The 17997-nt window shown below is 39.8% G+C and overlaps 1 protein-coding gene across 2 annotated transcripts in view; it reads left to right on the top strand.

Annotated features, from left to right (window-relative positions):
• The first annotated feature begins 12136 nt into the window (after positions 1–12136).
• Positions 12137–17997, top strand: part of hs3st1l1 (heparan sulfate (glucosamine) 3-O-sulfotransferase 1-like1) — a 42279-nt gene continuing 36418 nt past the window's right edge. For both annotated transcript variants that reach the window (XR_004949208.1, XM_024297961.2), the window contains exon 1: positions 12137–12623. The gene's annotated coding sequence lies outside the window, so the exon portion shown is untranslated. The remainder of the gene's footprint in view (positions 12624–17997) is intronic.

Raw genomic sequence — 17997 nt, 5'->3', positions numbered from 1 at the left:
AATTACTGCTAACCCACCTCCTTTCCCAGAAATCCTGGATTCCTGATAGTTATTATAGCTAGGGGGGGTTGCTTCATTTAGACGAACATAATCATCCTGTTTTAGCCAGGTTTCTGTTAGAGCTAGCAGGTTAAGTTTGTAATCATTAATCAATTCATTGACTAACAGGGACTTTGAGGAAATTGATCTAATGTTTAGTAGCCCACATTTAATGACATCATAATTTTTGTTACTGTGACTCATTCTTTTAATTTGCCTTCCAGCACATAAGCTAACGCTAGGAACTGCTGGGCTAGCCCTGTTTGGGGTTAGCACCAGCGCTAAAGGCCGCTCAGGGGAGAGTTTTAAACTACTGCTCTCTCCCGGGTCTCCTATCTGAGCTAGCATAAGTGTTACAGATGAAGCCTCAGGTGTTAAAAGGGTTAATATGACTGTAACTTGTTATTTTTGGAGTTGCAAATAACTGCTTATGGTCAGATTTTTTGACCACTGCACGGCAGACTCCTGTCTTGCTTCTGAAGTCACAGAATAATCAGGATCCAGTCTAGTTTGATTCATCTGAGCGAGGTCAATAAAAGTATGAAAAGAGGTCACAGCTCTTGATATTGTCTGGCCATATAGAAAGCAATATAACTTCCCACTCTGTAACCATGGTGACCAAGTAAGCTGCTCTCTGACTAGGACTGATGGTGCATTTACCTCTTTCAAGCCATGTTTCAATTCCATTCAAGTTCAGCCCCTAAATCACACATTCTAGAAGCTTGGATTGTCAAATCAAACAGACAATTACTCCTCATTTTGATTTATGTTTCTGGCAAAGGAGCCAGATCTACCGGCCCATTATAATCAATGTGAATCTAGAAACACAATAAATCATCTCTCACCACAAATGAGGGTATCAACAAATTTATTACGCTACTTCTTACTGCATATTTATGTCACGCTTTCAGAATCAGAATTAGTTTATTGCAATTGGAGTGAAATATTTCACATCCGCAGGAGTCTGCTACGGTCCAGGGTGCAAACATTAAGTCACAATAAAAATAGAAGCTAAGACATCCATCTCACCCTAGGTGATAGAGCTGAAGAACATTGATTATGTTTTTTTTTATGCAAAAAGTGGCCAGTGCAAGAACCGGGGAAGTAAAGTGAACTTTTTAAAATGACCAAGTGACAGTAGCAGCAGACTTATCTGGGTTTTTATGAGTTAAGGGACATAGCTGTTCTTCTTATGGGAGGTTCTAGTCCAGATGGACCTCTACCTCCTTTCTGAGGGGAGGGGTTCAAAAAGACTGTTCAAGGTGAGAAAGGTCTGCTGAGACTGTATAGGGACTGGATCAGGGGTATAGTTGTGTTTACCTTTTGTCTTCTCCTTCTTTCTCCCACCAGCTTCTCCTTCCTTTTAATGGGAGCACTTGTGCTTGATTGTCACGCCTTCTTTTTTTAGCCCTCGCTCTCCTGCCAACCGTTGCTAGATCGTCTTGTGAGATTTACGAGTGTCGCAAGCCCTCTAGCCTTCACGATGGAAGTTTTTTTGAGCCATAATTCAAAGTATTATGCCATTCTTAATAGACAATTCACTTTGAAAATAATTCTATAATCTAAATCAATTTGATTTGAGTTTTGACTCAAAATGAGCATGTCATTTTACTACGCAATGGATTTTAAGTTACTTTAAAATTAATTTAAAGCAAATCATGTGTTGAAATGTCATTTTAAATATTGAATTGTAAATTGCAAAATGCATTTACTAAACGAAGGTCAAATTGCATATTGAATTGTAAATTGAAAATGTATTGTCATTTGAATTATGACATCAAAAACCCATGACAATTTGTAATGCAATTGATTTTGCTGTTATTCAATGTTTTACTTTTAAAATTGTAATCTTGAATTGTAAATTTTGATATCGAATTCTATAGTACAAAATGTATTTTCATGAAGTTTTCCCCTCTGGGTCACAAGCAGCAGACGTGTGTCTTCAACTCTCCTCAACTCTTCTTCTAAAGTTGCTCACAAGCGACTTAATCACCAGAGTTGAACATGGCACCGAAGAAAATTTCTGAAGATGATTTGATGGAGTTCAAAATCGTGCTTGCTGATATTCAAGCTAAGCTAACTCCTATGCTTCTTATGGATGCTAAGATATCAACGCTGATGGAGCTTCAAGCTAAGCTATCACTGGTGCTACGACTTGTGGAAGATTTCCGACAAGAAAAGGCACGTAACAAACAACGAGATAATCGCCAAGATCTCCTGGAGAGGAGGATGAATGACATGGATCAACAGGTATGGATGAATAATGTGACTGGTGCTATCAACATTAGCATGGATGCTAACGGTGTTGTGATGGATGCTAACGCGACCGTAGAGAATCAAGTTGGAGTATTTCTCGCATCTAAAGGGATTTCCTTGGACCTAAATACTGTTGAGGTCTGTCATTCATCGGAGAAAGAATACAGATAAACCAGCGATCCTGATCAAGTTTGTGAATCGAAAGCACAAGATAGCTCTGATGAAACAGCTGAAGGGTTGAGCTGCGTATCTTAATGATCACCTGTCAAAATATCATGCTGATCTGGCAAAGCACACGAGGCTCCTATGAAAGAGAAAACAGATCCACAGTACGTGGGTCCAGAACTCCAGAATCTTTGTCAAACCACTCGGACCACCGAACCTGACTAAGCCACTGGAAGCAAAAACCATGAAAGCCTTTGAGAACTGTGGGATTTCGCATGTTTGAACCTTTAATTGAAGCAAAATAAGTGTGAAATGTGAACTCAAGAAACCGCTGAATGTGAACTTTGACCCAATTCTCAGTTGAGCTTCAGAACTAGAGCACAATTCTCTTGATATGATAACAACTTTACAGTCTCCAGTCATGACAACAAGAACGATTATGGGGCCTTAAACTGGTTCCTAAACTGTGATGTATCACTTATTCTGCACATATTCTTGATTTATTTTTCCTTTCTACTTATTATTACTTTTTTCATTATTATTATTATTATTATTATTATTCTTTGATGAATACAATCTGCACAGTTTGTTTTTTTTAATGTTGATATTTTTTTGCGTTAACTAATGTAGAAGATGTTTTCTTCCTGATCATGATCATCTGGGAAAATCATTTGGATTGATCGGTGCCGGAGCTCTGGGGTATCCTCAGATCATTGTCGTCGGGAAGATCTACTGGATTGATCAGTGGTCGGTAGGGCTGCCACGATTAGTCGACTAATCGATGACTAATCGACTATTAAAATAGTCGATGACTAATTTAATAGTCGATTAGTCGTTATTTTATATTATATGGAGTCAGAATTTAGTAAAATTGAAAGTTATTATGATATTCTGCTAGCTTCTTGGACTATTTTGGCATTTAAGTTTTTTAGGCTATTTTGGAGTTTTAATTTTAGCTACATGCTAGCTGTTTTTGCTAACAGGCTTTTTTAAGATGTTTTAGGCTGTTTCGCAATTTAGCTAATATTTAAGCAACATGTTTGCTGTTTTGGCTAATTCAAGCTTTTTTCGTTTTTTAGGCCATTTTTGTGTTTAGCTACATGCTACCTTTTTTTTATCTAACTTCGGCTTGTTTTAGTTTTTAGGATATTTTGGAATTTAGCTAATATTTAAGCTACATGTTAGCTGTTTTGTCTAATTCTGGCTTTTTTTGTCTTTTGGGCTATTTTGTGTTCAGCTACATGCTACATGCTTTTGGCTAACTTGAGCTTTTTTGTTGTTTTTTATTCAGGCCATTTTGGAGTTTAGCTAGTATTTCAGATACATGCTAGCCATTTTGGCTAATCTAGGTTTTTTTTAGGCTAATTTGGCCTTTAACTAATATTTTAGCAGGCTATCAGCATCTTCAGCCATTGTCACCAGCATATTTTGCAACCAAATTCAGCTTACATTCTATCTACAATAATGCTAATGTGAATATATCTAGTTTTTAGTTAGTTTAAAGATAATTATGCTTAAGATGTGTGTTTTACATCCACTTGTGTATGACGCGATTAGTCGACTAATCGTAAAAAATAATTGGTGATTAGTCGACTTTTAAAATAATCGTTTGTGGCAGCACTAGTGGTCGGGGGTCTAGAATATATTCAGATGATTATAGATTTCTGATGCTGGTTGGTGGGGGGGATTTTTTCTGGTGATGATGGTCTGAATATGCTGGGGCTTCTGGTATTGATTGATGTGGATGATGTTTTCCTGATGACAATCGGCTGAGGGCTGTAGAAGTACTGATTAATATAAATTATTTGTTTGTGGATGTTTTGAACTTTGAGTACATCACTGATTTTAAAGGGGCACTACCATGATTTTCTTCATCCTTTCAGAGTAAACTATATCCATATATATGATCATATGTCACATCGGGACCACTAAAAAACAAAATAATTACAAAATATGATTCATTTTTGTGGACTGTTTTAATACCCGGAAGTAAAACGACTTGATATCTGAGCCTCCGCCTTTCACTCCTGCATGACGGTTACTGGGGACGCTACGCCTACAGGTACACTAATAAGTTGTTACAATTTACTAGGGTCACTAGCAAGTTACTAAAAACATAAACACACAAAAGAGGTTAAGCACAAAAGAACTGCTTAATGTGGAGAAATTTAGGTGAAATTAGATGAAAACCTCAACTTAAAATCTCAGGCAAAACCGGTGCATAATCCATACACTCAATTAATGTTCAATGAATGGTCATCGGGCTGTGGTTAGCGCTCTTGCCTCACAGCGAGAAGGCCCCGGTTCAAATCCCGGCTGGGACCTTTCTGTGTGGAGTTTGCATGTTCTCCCCGTGCATGCGTGGGTTTTCACCGGGGACTCCGGCTTCCTCCCACCGTCCAAAAACATGCTTCATAGGTTCATTGGTGACTCTAAATTGTCCCTAGGTGTGAATGTGAGAGTGAATGGGTGTGTGATTGAGGCCCTGAGACAGACTGGAGACCTGTCCAGGGTGAACCCCGCCTTCGCCCATCAGTAGCCGTGTTAGCCTGCGGCACCTCGAATGGGAAGAAGCGGCCAGGAAAATGAATGAATGCATGAATGAATAGTCAACACAAAAACAAAGAAACATTTTAGTCCTGCTCAGTCTCAGTTCAGTCCAAAATAAGTTCAACTCCACTCCGGATCTTCCAAAAAAATATCCCCCGAAAAAAATCAAATGAGGCATCAAAAAATGAAATATCCCTAAAGCGATCGCTAAGTTTCTGGTATACCAGTAAATAAAAAAGGTTGGATCTCACCAGCGTTGTATCCGAGGACTTGACGAGGCCTCTCGCAGCAAACCCTCCTGCGTGGAGATCACAACGCACGCTGAAAGCTGCGGGTGTCGGGTCTCCCGGTGATGCTTGCTCGTTTAATTCTTTTTCGAACTGGCCACGGTGGATTTCTTCCTTGGTGATCCAAGCGCTCCGCGTCCAAAAACAATGCTCTCAAACAAATCCACCTGTGGAGCTGTCAGTCGCGGCCTGAGGGTGCGGAAGGGCAGATCCTCGCGCCACGCCCCTCTACCTGGGTTTCTGAGGAAGTCAGTCTTCCCCTCCTTATATAGTCTTTTACAGAAAGGCCTTCAATTATTTTGTTTTGTTTTTTACAGAATAATTTACATAAAAAAAAACAGGCAACTCAATCTTTTACATAAATGTTACACAAAACATAAATCCATCACTTTACTTTGGAATTTTTTTCTCAGGCGTTTTGTTAAACATCAGTGTAGGTAATGTGACACCGTCACAAAGTGTTTGTGATATGTAGATTGTCGGTAGAATCAATGTGCATCACGCTAAAAGTTGTTTTATTCGACCACGTTTTAATGAGTTTCCGTGTCTCCTGGTTGTGTTGTTATGACATTGTTTTGAAGAAAATTCTGTTGGAACTACAATAGAGCTTTAAGATGACGTCATGGCAGCAGCCCGCGCACACCGCGTAACGAGACACAGAAAAACGAGTTATACGTTTTTCAGTGGTGTTAAAATAAACAGATGGACCAATTATTTCCTTTTGGCTAACATGAAAATCTAATGCTCTACATTTGTCCGCGGCTCACCAATCGCTTCTCGGGTACGGTGGCCATTTTGGTTCAGTTGTTCAGCTCTCTGTTTGTTTCATATTCAGACTGAAGAATCTCAGAGCGAACCGAAGTTCAGTTCGATTGGAAACGAACCAAGACCACTTTGAAAGATGGATCTGAGAGCGGTTCCTGGTACAGGAAGGTCGTTATCTCCTGCCACAGCTCCATGGAGAAAGTGGGTGTGTTCCCTTTCAGTCGATTCACTCGGTACAACACATGTATTATGGGAAACCACGCCCTCGCGTGCCAGTCAGGTACCTCTCCTTCAGGGAACAGAAGTTATAGTCATAACATTTCGTTTTCGTTGTAGTCTGGGGGCGGAGCTTGCAACACAGACTCTTCCAGGAGGGAGCTGCTGGCATTGATCTCACGTCAGCACGTTTCCACCCGCTAGTTTTTGTGGGTATTGGGAGGGGCTGATGCAGACAGTGTAGGTTTTTAAAGGATTACTCTTAAATGCAGTAACACAGTGGTCCCCAACCACCGGGCCGCGGACCGGTACCGGGCCGCAGACCCATTGCCACCGGGCCGCGGAAGAATTTAGGGACTTTTTTTTTTTTTTTTTTGAGTCAGAAATCTTTTATTTTGAAAATCAACCGGGTTTTCTCGATTATATTGAGCGCGCTAAAAGCAGTCCAGTGGCGTGTCACACGAGGAAAGCTGCATGTGGAACCTTTCTCCGCGAATGGATGGGATTAGTGCAGCAACAGAAGAACAGACGGAAAACAACTGCGGTCAAGTGAGCCGCTGTTCGCTCAGCCGCGGTCAAGCCAGCCGCGCTACAAAAAAGTCATGCGCCCATATTACACGGTTTACGGCGGAGCATGGAACTCGGTGGAAGAGCTTTCTGTTGGAGCATTAGAACATTAGATGTGCTCGGAGTAAAATGAAAAAGAGAAATAAAATTCTATAACAAAACTACGTATTCTATCAGTGCATATTTGTACTAATAATCTGTTATTTATTATGTCCTTTCTAAAGAGAAATGTTTAGAGTTTTCAATAATGAAGTTAAATGAAGTCATTTAAAAAATAAATGATTCCATAATTCCAGGCCTTAGACAGAAAATGCTTGTTCTACAGGTCACCCTCTATTACCTCAAGGAGACTTCTGTACTTTCACTGTATAGTTTTTGAAAAAATAGTAATTAAACTTTGCATTTTTGATGAGAAATATGTTACGATGGTCTTATTTGAATGTAAATAAATAGATTTTGGTCCATAATTCCAGGCCTTGGATACTATATCCTTGTTCTACAGGTCACCCTCTATTACCTCACCAAGACTTGTGTACTTTTACTGTACAGTTTTTGAAAAAAATGTCTTTAAACTTTGCATTTTTGACGAGAAATAAGTCAAAATAGCCATCCATCCATCCATTTTCATGACCGCTTCATCCCGTTCGGGGTCGCGGGGGTGCCGGAGCCTATCCCGGCCACTGATGGGCGAAGGCGGGGTACACCCCGGACAGGTCGCCAGTCTGTCGCAGGGCCTCAATCACACACTCAGTCACACCCACAGTCATACCTAGGGGCAATTTAGAGTCACCAATTCACCTATGAAGCATGTTTTTGGACGGTGGGAGGAAGCCGGAGTCCCCGGTGAAAACCCACACATGCACGGGGAGAACATGCAAACTCCACACAGAAAGGTCCCAGCCGGGAGTCGAACCGGGGCCTTCTCGCTGTGAGGCGAGAGCGCTAACCACTTGCGCCACCGTGCAGCCCTAAAATAGCCATTTTTGAATTGGAATAAAACGAGTTTGATCCATAATTCCAGGCATTGGACACTATATGCTTGTTGTACAGGTCACCCTCTATTACCTTATAAAGACTTGTGTACTTTTACTGTACCCCCCACTCTCCACTCTGGCTGACCGGTCCACAGCCCCAAAAAGGTTGGGGACCACTGCAGTAACAGCTCAAAATGCCGTTTTGAGGTTCTTTATAGTGAGGAATGAACAGTAAAATGCATTTAAAACCTCAAAAAGTAAATTTTCGTGGTAGGGCCCCTTGATGATCCTTAAAAATCCGAATCTATGATAGTAGGGTATAAATATTTGACAATAAGTCCTGAACTGGATGTTGATAATTCATGCAGAGAAAATGGTTTGGTTGAGCCAGTGTGGGATTATATAAGTTTGCTTCCTTTTACTCCCTTTTAAGCGATCAACTTGTGATTTATTATGTGATATGTTATTTCATGTATTATTACCTGATTGCTTGAAACAAACCATTTCATTCATTCATTCATATTAAAACATTTTGAGTTATGGCTTACAAAACTTCCATACTTCACAGATTCTTTTGGTGCTATGATAAACAAGGACTTTATTGGAACCTCTCTGTGTCCTGCGTTTGTGTCCACGCTCAGACCCCGACATTGACTCCTCCATGTTAAAAATCCTTTAATCACACTGATGACAGGGAAACTGATTTCCACTGAGTTACTCCAAAAACTCAAAGAAAAGAAGACCACAGTCATGCTGCACATGACCCAAAGTTTGAGGGTGGGAGGGCCATTCCTCACACAGATATCAGCTGTGCTCTGGGTCTTGATAGAATGGTATCAGTACAGGCTGATGTAACTCACTGGGGAACCGTGAAACAATGCTTTGTTTCATCTGCTCAATAAAAATTTCATGTCTGAAAGTATTTTTGCTGGCAAGTTGGGACAAGCAGGAACAGTGGCTTTGCAGCTCTCTATGCATGCTGCAGAAACAGAATGGTAGCCAGTGCATGCTCAGCCTACATCAAATACAGATGCAGAAGAGACGCTCTTGTGCGATTGTTCATGTTCCACAGGCACAGTCACAAACTGTTGGGCTTTCCTCAAGAAAAAAGCTAAAATTTTGCCAAGCCAAAAATATACATTTGCAAAATTGAAATAACGCAGGCTTTAATTATTATTAAAAAAAAAAAAAAAAATCAACAACAACAACAAAAAGAAAGTATGCCAATTTAATATGTACTTTGTGTTGACTTCATTGAGCATTGTCAGCTCACTGTTGAACATTTTCGAGTGAAGGTGTTTCCTGGATGGTTTGAGATTTTAGGTTTTTGCTTCTGCTCTCTTCAGACACTTGATAAATTATCTAATATGTCTGCACGTCTGCAACTCTTTCCACTTATTAAGCTCCAGCACTTTACCTGCAGGGGTCCTGCTGACTTGGAAGAGCAACACTGTATTTAATCTGGAAAACTTTCACTTTTCTCTCATTGAACCCTGTCATTTCAAAGTTTCTTTTGTACTTGTGAGGGAAAGAATATTTGCCTTTCATGTTCTAGAAATGGCCATTTTTTGTCCTCAGATATCAAATATTTGGCCAGTTCAACCTCTACTTCACATTTTCCTCACATGTGCTGAAATACAACATCAGATGTTAAGATACATCTCATGATGAGGACTGAAGCTTCATAAATACAGAGACACTTTGTGGTTTGGCAGGATCGAATAGATACAATCCCAAATAATGATGTCTACAATGATGATGATAATGATCAAACTTCCAAAGGCAGCGACTGTGTGTTATCACATTTTCTCCATTCAGCACTTTCTGCGTCACAGCACATTTCCTCTAAGAGTTTAGCTGCATCTATAATGAACTGTCTCGATACTGATGGGAATGAGGATTACAAAATGAATGTGGGTTCTGGTCGCAGGGATGTTACAGTGGGGAGGGAGTGTTCAGTGACTGGCTTCATGAATTTAAACTGACTTGACATGCTTCATTCCATTTCCTGTTGCTGTAATGACTCTGTCACAGGTGAAGCTCTGTAGAACAAAATTCTGTTAAATCATAGATTTATAATCCATATAAGTTTGCCTGATCCCTTTTCTTTTGAAGCAATTATTCAAACTATTTTACAATCAGTTAACTAAATATCTTAATTAGGGTTGATAAATCTATGCATATGTGTCTAGTCTTTTGATTCTCTTGAAATAAACCAACTATTTGCAGAGGTCGTGATCTTAACCAATATCACTTTTAAATAAAACATCACCAGATCAATGATGTATTCCCTCTAATTAGATTAGTAGTATAACTTAAAATGCTTGTTCTTTGTTTTTCCTCAGGCATTTTTCTTAACTTGAAAGAAACTTTAGGTTACGATCCAAACACTGGTTGAGTCTTGATCAGACTGTAAAAAGACACACCAACACAGTTGCTCTACTGAAACTTGCAACATACTGTTTAGCATACTTCCCAAATAGAGGACAAATAAACACAAAAGCTGTTTCCATACAAGAAGAAAGCTTTGCCGTATTTATAGTCCCATTTGCATGCGGTATAGCAGATTTTGATCATAGTTCCTTTTTAGTATCTTTGTATTTAGACTGTTTGGCATTTCATTAGTGTAACATCAGTACAACTGCAGTTGAACATGGCTCTATTTTTGCTATGCATGCTATAAAACTGTCCTGTTTTCTCAGCATCCAGGTTTTTAATGAGGCTCATTCGCTCTGCTGCTGAATTTGACCTGCACAACACAAATAACTTTGCAAAGTCCCTGTGTGCGCTCAAAGCAAGAATCAGTATGACACAGGTCTTACTCCAAGTTTTAAGGAAAATAGGGATCTTCCAGGTTAGGCTCTCGGGTGTCGTTTTAAGCCTTTGGGCACCTCATTAAAACCTGTTGTCGACTCCAGCAGTAGTATATTTATAGGAACAATCTAAAACAAAAAAAGACACAATTATAACAGATTTAGGATGAGTTCCATTTGATAGCTGTCTAAACAATATGTGTAGTCAGATAACATCATGATTAGTTGACTAATAAAGCCACTATATTTGTGCTGTAGTTGTCACAATCTTGACCAAGTGTGAAAGAACTTTTTCAGAAAACAGGTAAAATAGTGGAACAAGCATATCTAACAAAAGCAAGGCATTTAAAGAAGTATTCAATCATCCCATGTCTACTTAAAAGATAAAAGATGATATGAAACGAGATTGACAGAAAGCTACATCCAGTTTAGTGGTCCTGAATCAATCTTGATTTGAAAACTATACTTAGAGATTTGTTCTCTCCTGGTGGATTGGATGACAGCAAAATACTGATTTGCTTTGGCAACAAAACAAACAAACAAAAAAAAACTATTGGTTCCTTGAAAAACTGCTTCTGATGACTTTTGTTTAAAATGTGTTTTAATCCAGTAGTCAAAGGACCTGAAAGACATGTCAGTTCAAGCGTCAGCTTTGTGTACGACTCCCTACAGAGAGGAAAACTGAGTTGGTTCAGCTTTTCTTGATGCCAGATCGGCAATTTCACATAATCCGTTCCTACACAGACTTTTTACAGGTCATCAAGAGTATCTGTGGTTGCATACCTCTGAAACTGGGCATAAATGTTGCTATTAACCTTCAATCTAGGCAGATTTTCATTAATGGTATTCCTTCAAAGGATCTGTCAGCAGTGAGGGGTTTTAGAGACTTTGATTTTAGATGAGGTCAGAAAACGCATGTTTGACTGAACTGTGATCTCCAGCTGATCAGACGGCTTACAGCAGTGATCTGCTGCTTTGGGTTTTTAAGCATATATTTGTTTAATTAAGAGAATTGTGTTTTCCACTGCAGACCTCATGGTCCGCATCCGGAGACTCCGGAGCCACATGTGGCTCTTTCATCTGTCCATTGTGGCTCTATTTGAAGAGACATGTAAACAAACTGAACAAATAATGGGTTTGTAGCTTTGGATAATTTCTTAACACTTCAGATAGCTAAGTAAGATGATGGTTAACATCTAATCTATTGTTCGAGTAGTTTGTTATTAGAATGTTTTAGTCACAAATCATAAAGATCATTTTCAGAATTGGATTCTTCACCAACATCATGTTTGTATTTGGTAGTAAAAAGAGGAAAAATCCTAATAATAATACAAAAAACATCTTTGACTTTCTTGTATTTTTTATATTCTGCATCAGGAGGATGCACAAATACAACAATACAATTGAAATAAGTTAAATAAAAAAAATACATTTTATAAATGAATGGCTTAATGGTCACAAAAACATGAATAAAGGGTTGTTTTCAAATGGTAAAGGAGACTTTGCGGCTTTTGCTGGATTTTGGTCAGGAAGAAACCGGCTTCTATGTGAAGGCTTCATTTGTGTAACTCTGTCAAAGCTATGTATTTATTTATTTAGGTATTTTTTCCGTGCATGCCTGTGTTGTGATGAGTGCTGTGTCTGAACAGGATAAAGGCTGAGCACCAGAGGGTAAGAAGACTTTAGTCCGGATCCTCTGACAGCAGACGGCTCCTCCTCCCCGCACCTCCCCGCACCTCTCCGCTCCCGTCTGCCACGCACATTCCGTCCAAATCTCCAGGCGCGCGCAGGCTGCTGTGCGGGAGCGGGAGCCGGAGCTCAGCTGCGGGCTGTGATCGAGGACCTCGCTGCTCCCGCCGCTGTCTGCTGCAGACGGATCCGTGATGAGAGGGAGGAGAGGCGGCCGCCTTCCGTCTGCGTGGACCGGGGACGCGCGGGACGTCAGCGTCCGCATCCTTCGCTTCTGAGATCGAGCCCAGCCCTCCGCGGAGGTAACCCGCTCTCTGACTCTCCCGCAAACTTGCTTTTATGCCAATGAGGAAATAATCTGTTTGGAATTGTCTTATCAAACATGAATGTGTCGCCTCAGCGAGCTGCATGTCTCCAGAGTGAGTCCCTCAAACGTTTCTCCGGATCTCCTGTCAGTAACGCAAATATCTGCTATTTGTAATTAGATGACTCCATCCAGCAGCTTTGTCCAATGATAAATCTACAAGTTGTGAACGCGCTCCGTGCTGGAGATGGAGCAGAGATGACGGAAGTCGCTGTCAGAAAGCGCAGCTCTCAAACTGTTGTGATGCTGAAGTCCCCAGCAGGCTGGACCAGACAAGAACAGCTGATGATAGTTGCCCCTCTGCTGATCTGTGGAGTTGCCCGGCTTCTCCTTTATCTGCCACCAGATCAGTGGAACTCCAGCATCATAGCATGCAGATTGCCCAGGCTGTGCAATTCACCTTTGATTAGAAGCACGTGGGTGTTGGCTTATGTGAGCTTCAGCTTTTAACTGCACAATTTCTCCAAGGCTTTGGCTGCTGTTTGGTGGAATAGATTCTGTAATGAAATCCAAATGAAAGACAAGGTGCTGTTTGTCAGCTGCAGCCTGAGAGCATCTCTTGGCTAAAAGTATCCTTTAATTGGTTTGAGTTTGAAATAGGAGCGTTTTTTCAAAGCATTCAGTCATGAAATCATTCAGCTGGAAGTGATCTGGGGCCACAGGGTTCTAACAGTGCAGGAGATCATCATTAACAGTAACACATGGATGGACTTGTGATGACAATAAGACAATTCATTGAAAGGAACATGTGGTCTTTGTTGTTTGAACAAGGAGGTAAGACATCAAATTCATGGAGGGAAATTCAAAAAATGTTGATTGATATTTTACGGGAAAAGCTAAAAGAAGAGTTTTCTAACCAGGTTGGAGAGGTGACGGCGGGCTGAGTGCTTCTGAGTCTCGCTGTAAATACAGAGGTGGATTTGGGCGGTGTTATGATTCCTAAACCCTGAGAGAAAGCTGGAGGTGTCTCTTTGATGTACAGCTGCACAAATGCACAAGGGTCAGTGTAGTCTACGCAACAGCGTGAGAAGAGTTTCATGTGATGGAGGACACAGAAGAACGAGTAGGGGGGGTATGTTAGGTTTGTGTTTGATGGAGTTTGGCTTCACCTGAATAAAGAGAAAACGAGAAAGATGAACCACTAAATAAAGGAGCAATTTCTCAAAAAAAAAACAGAAAGCCAGAAGAAAACGGCCTTGCTGTTTGATGATAATGTATTCTAAAGGAATGAGAACAATTAGCTGAGGCATTTGGGAGGTTCGTAAAAGGCAAATGAATGCTAGTTTTGAGATTGTTCTGGTTGAAAGGTTCTGCTTTGTTTACCACCTGAGATTTCTATGTGGAAATCAGCATGCTGGGTAAAATAAATCCAGTGTTATCAATTTGTTAGATGCCAAAATGGGATTGAGTGTGAATCTTAAATCCTATCAGCAGCAATGTGCAACCACAAATCAGAATGTTAGGAAAAGAAATTGTGCAGGACTCTAGAATTTGGTCTTGTTTTACCTGCTGTACACTTCATACATTATTGCAAGTCTTATATGTCCTGAGATAGATTAGAAATTGGGCCGCTGACAGTTTTTGTCATTGTATTTTCAAAGATAAACCATCACATGACCATGTCATTTTCCCCTTTTGCATCAGTGCCAAAGGAAGCTGAGAAAAGTTCAAGAAAAAGGAAAAAAATAGTTCATCTTTCTTACAATAATTGTATTTTGATTTTGTGGAAACCGATAATCAAATGTGTGATTATCTGCATTTACAACAGTGCACACGAACAACTAAGTCAAGCTTTAGTCACAATAACTCTTAACGTTTTTCAGTTACAAAAAATTAAATAAAAAACAGAACAAAGTAATATAATATTGAAGCGCAGTACGTACCACTCTGCCAGGCGTCTGACTACCACAGCTACGATGATGATTCACCAAGCTGTGCGGCTTTGTAGAAACTCAAACATTCTGACAGATTTTGAGTGCCGTGTATCACTGAAATCAGTTTAAGATAAAAAAATAAAGGATTTGCGTGGTCTTAAAAATATGATGATCTTACCTTGCATTGACTGTTACATTTCCACAAAGCTTAGAATTTATGACAAAATGCACCATGCATATTCACCTGCATTACAGTCTTCCATTTATAACATTAATTTTGGTTGATGTTTGTCCTTAAAACTATGATTTATTCGCTTGAATTGTCACTGTTTTTTAAATGCAGAGATGTAAAACAAGGTCTTCTCAAGTTGAATGAAGACATTAATCCAACAATCCATCCAATCCACAATGAAGTCAAACATTGAGCTTGTTTTATTCCATCCCAGCTCCTCTGAAGTACAAGTTTTCCATTTGGGTCACATGTTCGGTCAAATGTTTGTTTTTTTCCCTTATGGAAAACTATTGTGACCAGTGCTGGGCGATATGTAAAAAACTGTATATCTCAATATAAATTGTTTTATATCATATTAACAATATATGTCATGATACACCAAAATAAAGAATATTTTCTGTCATTCTCTGAAAAAATAGACAAAAAGACATTACTTACTTTCTCTGACTTTATTTTTTTTTAAGTAACATGAAACTGAATTGTCACAAATGAGAAACATTTTTAAAGTACATAACAGTTTCAAGCTTCTTAGTAGGAAATAGCATTTTTCCACCAAAGTTCAACAACAAAAATAAACAAATAATTCTTTGCAATTATTTGCACATTCATCTCTTTTCTTTACTTTGGAAAAACGGAGCAACGTCTCTAAACACATGGCTCAATCCTCCAAAATCAACTAAAAGAAATGCGATTCATTTGTTCAGTGCTGCTTTGTGAAGACTTCTCTTGAGTTCTGGCTTTCAGCTTCTCATGAAGTAGAAATAGTCCTGCATCAAAAACAAATGACTCATCCGTCCAGAAAACGGAACCACCTTAAAGTCCCACTCCGAGTAACTTTTGATTTATTTAAAATTAAAAATCAATCCATCTTTTTTAACCAAAATCAAAAACCTGCGTTGTTTTCAAGGACATCGTTTCTGCAGAGCGGCAGGAGTTCACTAGAAATTCACCTCTGAGTTGTGGGTGGGACTGATGGCATGGAGCAACCCCGCCCCCTTACCATCACGACTGCTGAGAACTCTGTTTAGGCGTTCTCCTGCTAGCGTACAGCAGGAAGGACGATAATTTTGACTATTTGAAATCCCCCAACCTAACATTAGAGGTGCAACAGAAATGATGAACAATATGGAGTGAGTTAAAGAAAAATTACGTAAATTAATCAAAAACTAGCAACTGCTTTTTAGAAGACAAAGGAATAAAAAATACATGTTTAAAATGCTACTTTATATATATATATATATATATATAAATATATAAAAAAGACAATTTAGAAGGGGGGGTGCAGAAAACACACTTTTATTTGTGACATAAAAAGAACAGTTTAAAGGCTGGACTTGAACATTTTCAGATTTGTTTTTAGCTGAAAAAAAACAAACAAACATATTTTCCTGCTCTGCAAGTTCCTTTGGACATCCACACAAAGTATAAACTTTACTCGCATGCCTTTATGTGTAAATCTTGAACGTATTATAGAGCAAGTCTTTTTGTCAGAGCTTAGCTGATCCTTCCATTACAAGCATGTAAAAGAATCAGAAAACAACTTTTAGGTGAAAAAAAGTTCAAAGTTTAAAGTTTAGTGCTCAAACTGTTCCTTCTCAAATCTTTTCAGTTCAAAGCGTATAGTTATAATGAGTGTCAAAAGTACTCTTGATGAAGAAACTTGAATTAAACCGGTACATGTCAATGGGGCCCTCTAGTGCAGGCTAATAAAAGGGAGTGGTTTTGTCTTGTTTCCATAGCGACAGGATTTATAAAGACCACCAGTTATCATCATTCCAGTGCACCCGTCTAATAGAAGTTGTCAGCTGCCATGTGCTTGATTATTGACTTTGATGCTGGCTAATGATTGTTCTGCTCCCGTCAGAGCTGGAGGACTTAATCCTGGTGCTTGCAGCCTGGCTGCAGCGTGCAGGACTTCAAAACGGAGCTCTGCTCTGCCACAGCTTTCCCGTCCAGTCGGATGTTTACAGCACTGAGATGAAGTCACCCAAACACAATCACTTATCCAGCATTGTGATGGTAATGTCATACAGAGGCTGATTTTTTTCTCCAAGCGTCGGTTGGATCCACTGTCTGCTTCCCCCGTGGGCTGATTACTGATCAAGCTAGCATTTCATATCAGACCCTCGGGAGGAAATCTTGGGATTAGTAACAACTTCATGCTTATTCCCTCCGTAACTCTACAGCTTTCAGATCCCGAGGAAGTCATTGTTACTGTAAGTGGCCTGGCAACTGAGCATGAAAGAAATTCTCCCAAGTCTTCGGAGATGCAGAGAGAACTTTTCCACTTTGGTGTTACCCTCTTAAGTCCACGTTCTTTCATGATGTGAAAATGACCAGATCAGAAAAGGTTATGACGCTCTCTGCCAAGTCCTCCGTAATACATAATAGATGAGTCATTGTAACTTAAGGTATAGAGCCATAACTAGGCATATAATCACATTTGCATATTTGCACCAAGTTCCATAATTCATGAGTGCACAGCAGGCAGTGATGCATGGTTCAAAGAGCTAGCTTCTTCCACTTTATGTTTAACATAAAGCATCTGTGGGAAACGAGTCTGTCAACAAAAAGTGAGAGTTCAGCAGGAGAGAGGCGTTATTAAACACGTCTAAACAGCTTTTTAAAGACACAAAGAGCCTGATGATATGATGATATGATACACACTTCTCCTGCTTTGTTTCAGTCAATGTCAAATTGTGAATCAGAGCCTAGAAGATAAGCAAAAATAACAGTGATGCCAATTTACAAGGACATCATTCATCCCTTTTTCATCACCAGGCCTTCACGATCAGACAGAAAAGGCAAAACGACTTGCAGTGAATTTGACTGGCCAGTACGCCACGATCTAGTCTTCGCAGCTTTGGTGAATATTAGTGTTTCATTAACCAATCAGGAACTTGACTTTGGTAGTGATGTGTTGATTTTGGAATCAGTGGACAGTGTTGCCAACTTGACAATTTTCTCAAAAGTGACTAGCAAAAATCTGGTAACTTTTCTTGGAGTCGCTAGAGACTTTTCTCATGTTTGGAGACAAATTTGAAAAAAAAAAAAAGCATAATGTTCTGTTCTGCCCTGTGGCTCCACCCACCCCAAAGCAGTCAGCTCCCTTGCAGTTGAGCGTGAGGAGACCTACACCCGTCCACACTGCAAGCACAGAGGAATCCTGCATGTGTGATGTCGCAGCAGATCCTGCCCAGTTTTAC

Source organism: Oryzias melastigma, linkage group LG15 (genome assembly GCF_002922805.2).
Source record: "Oryzias melastigma strain HK-1 linkage group LG15, ASM292280v2, whole genome shotgun sequence".
Classification (NCBI taxonomy): domain Eukaryota; kingdom Metazoa; phylum Chordata; class Actinopteri; order Beloniformes; family Adrianichthyidae; genus Oryzias; species Oryzias melastigma.
This window is presented reverse-complemented; position numbering and strand designations above follow the sequence as displayed.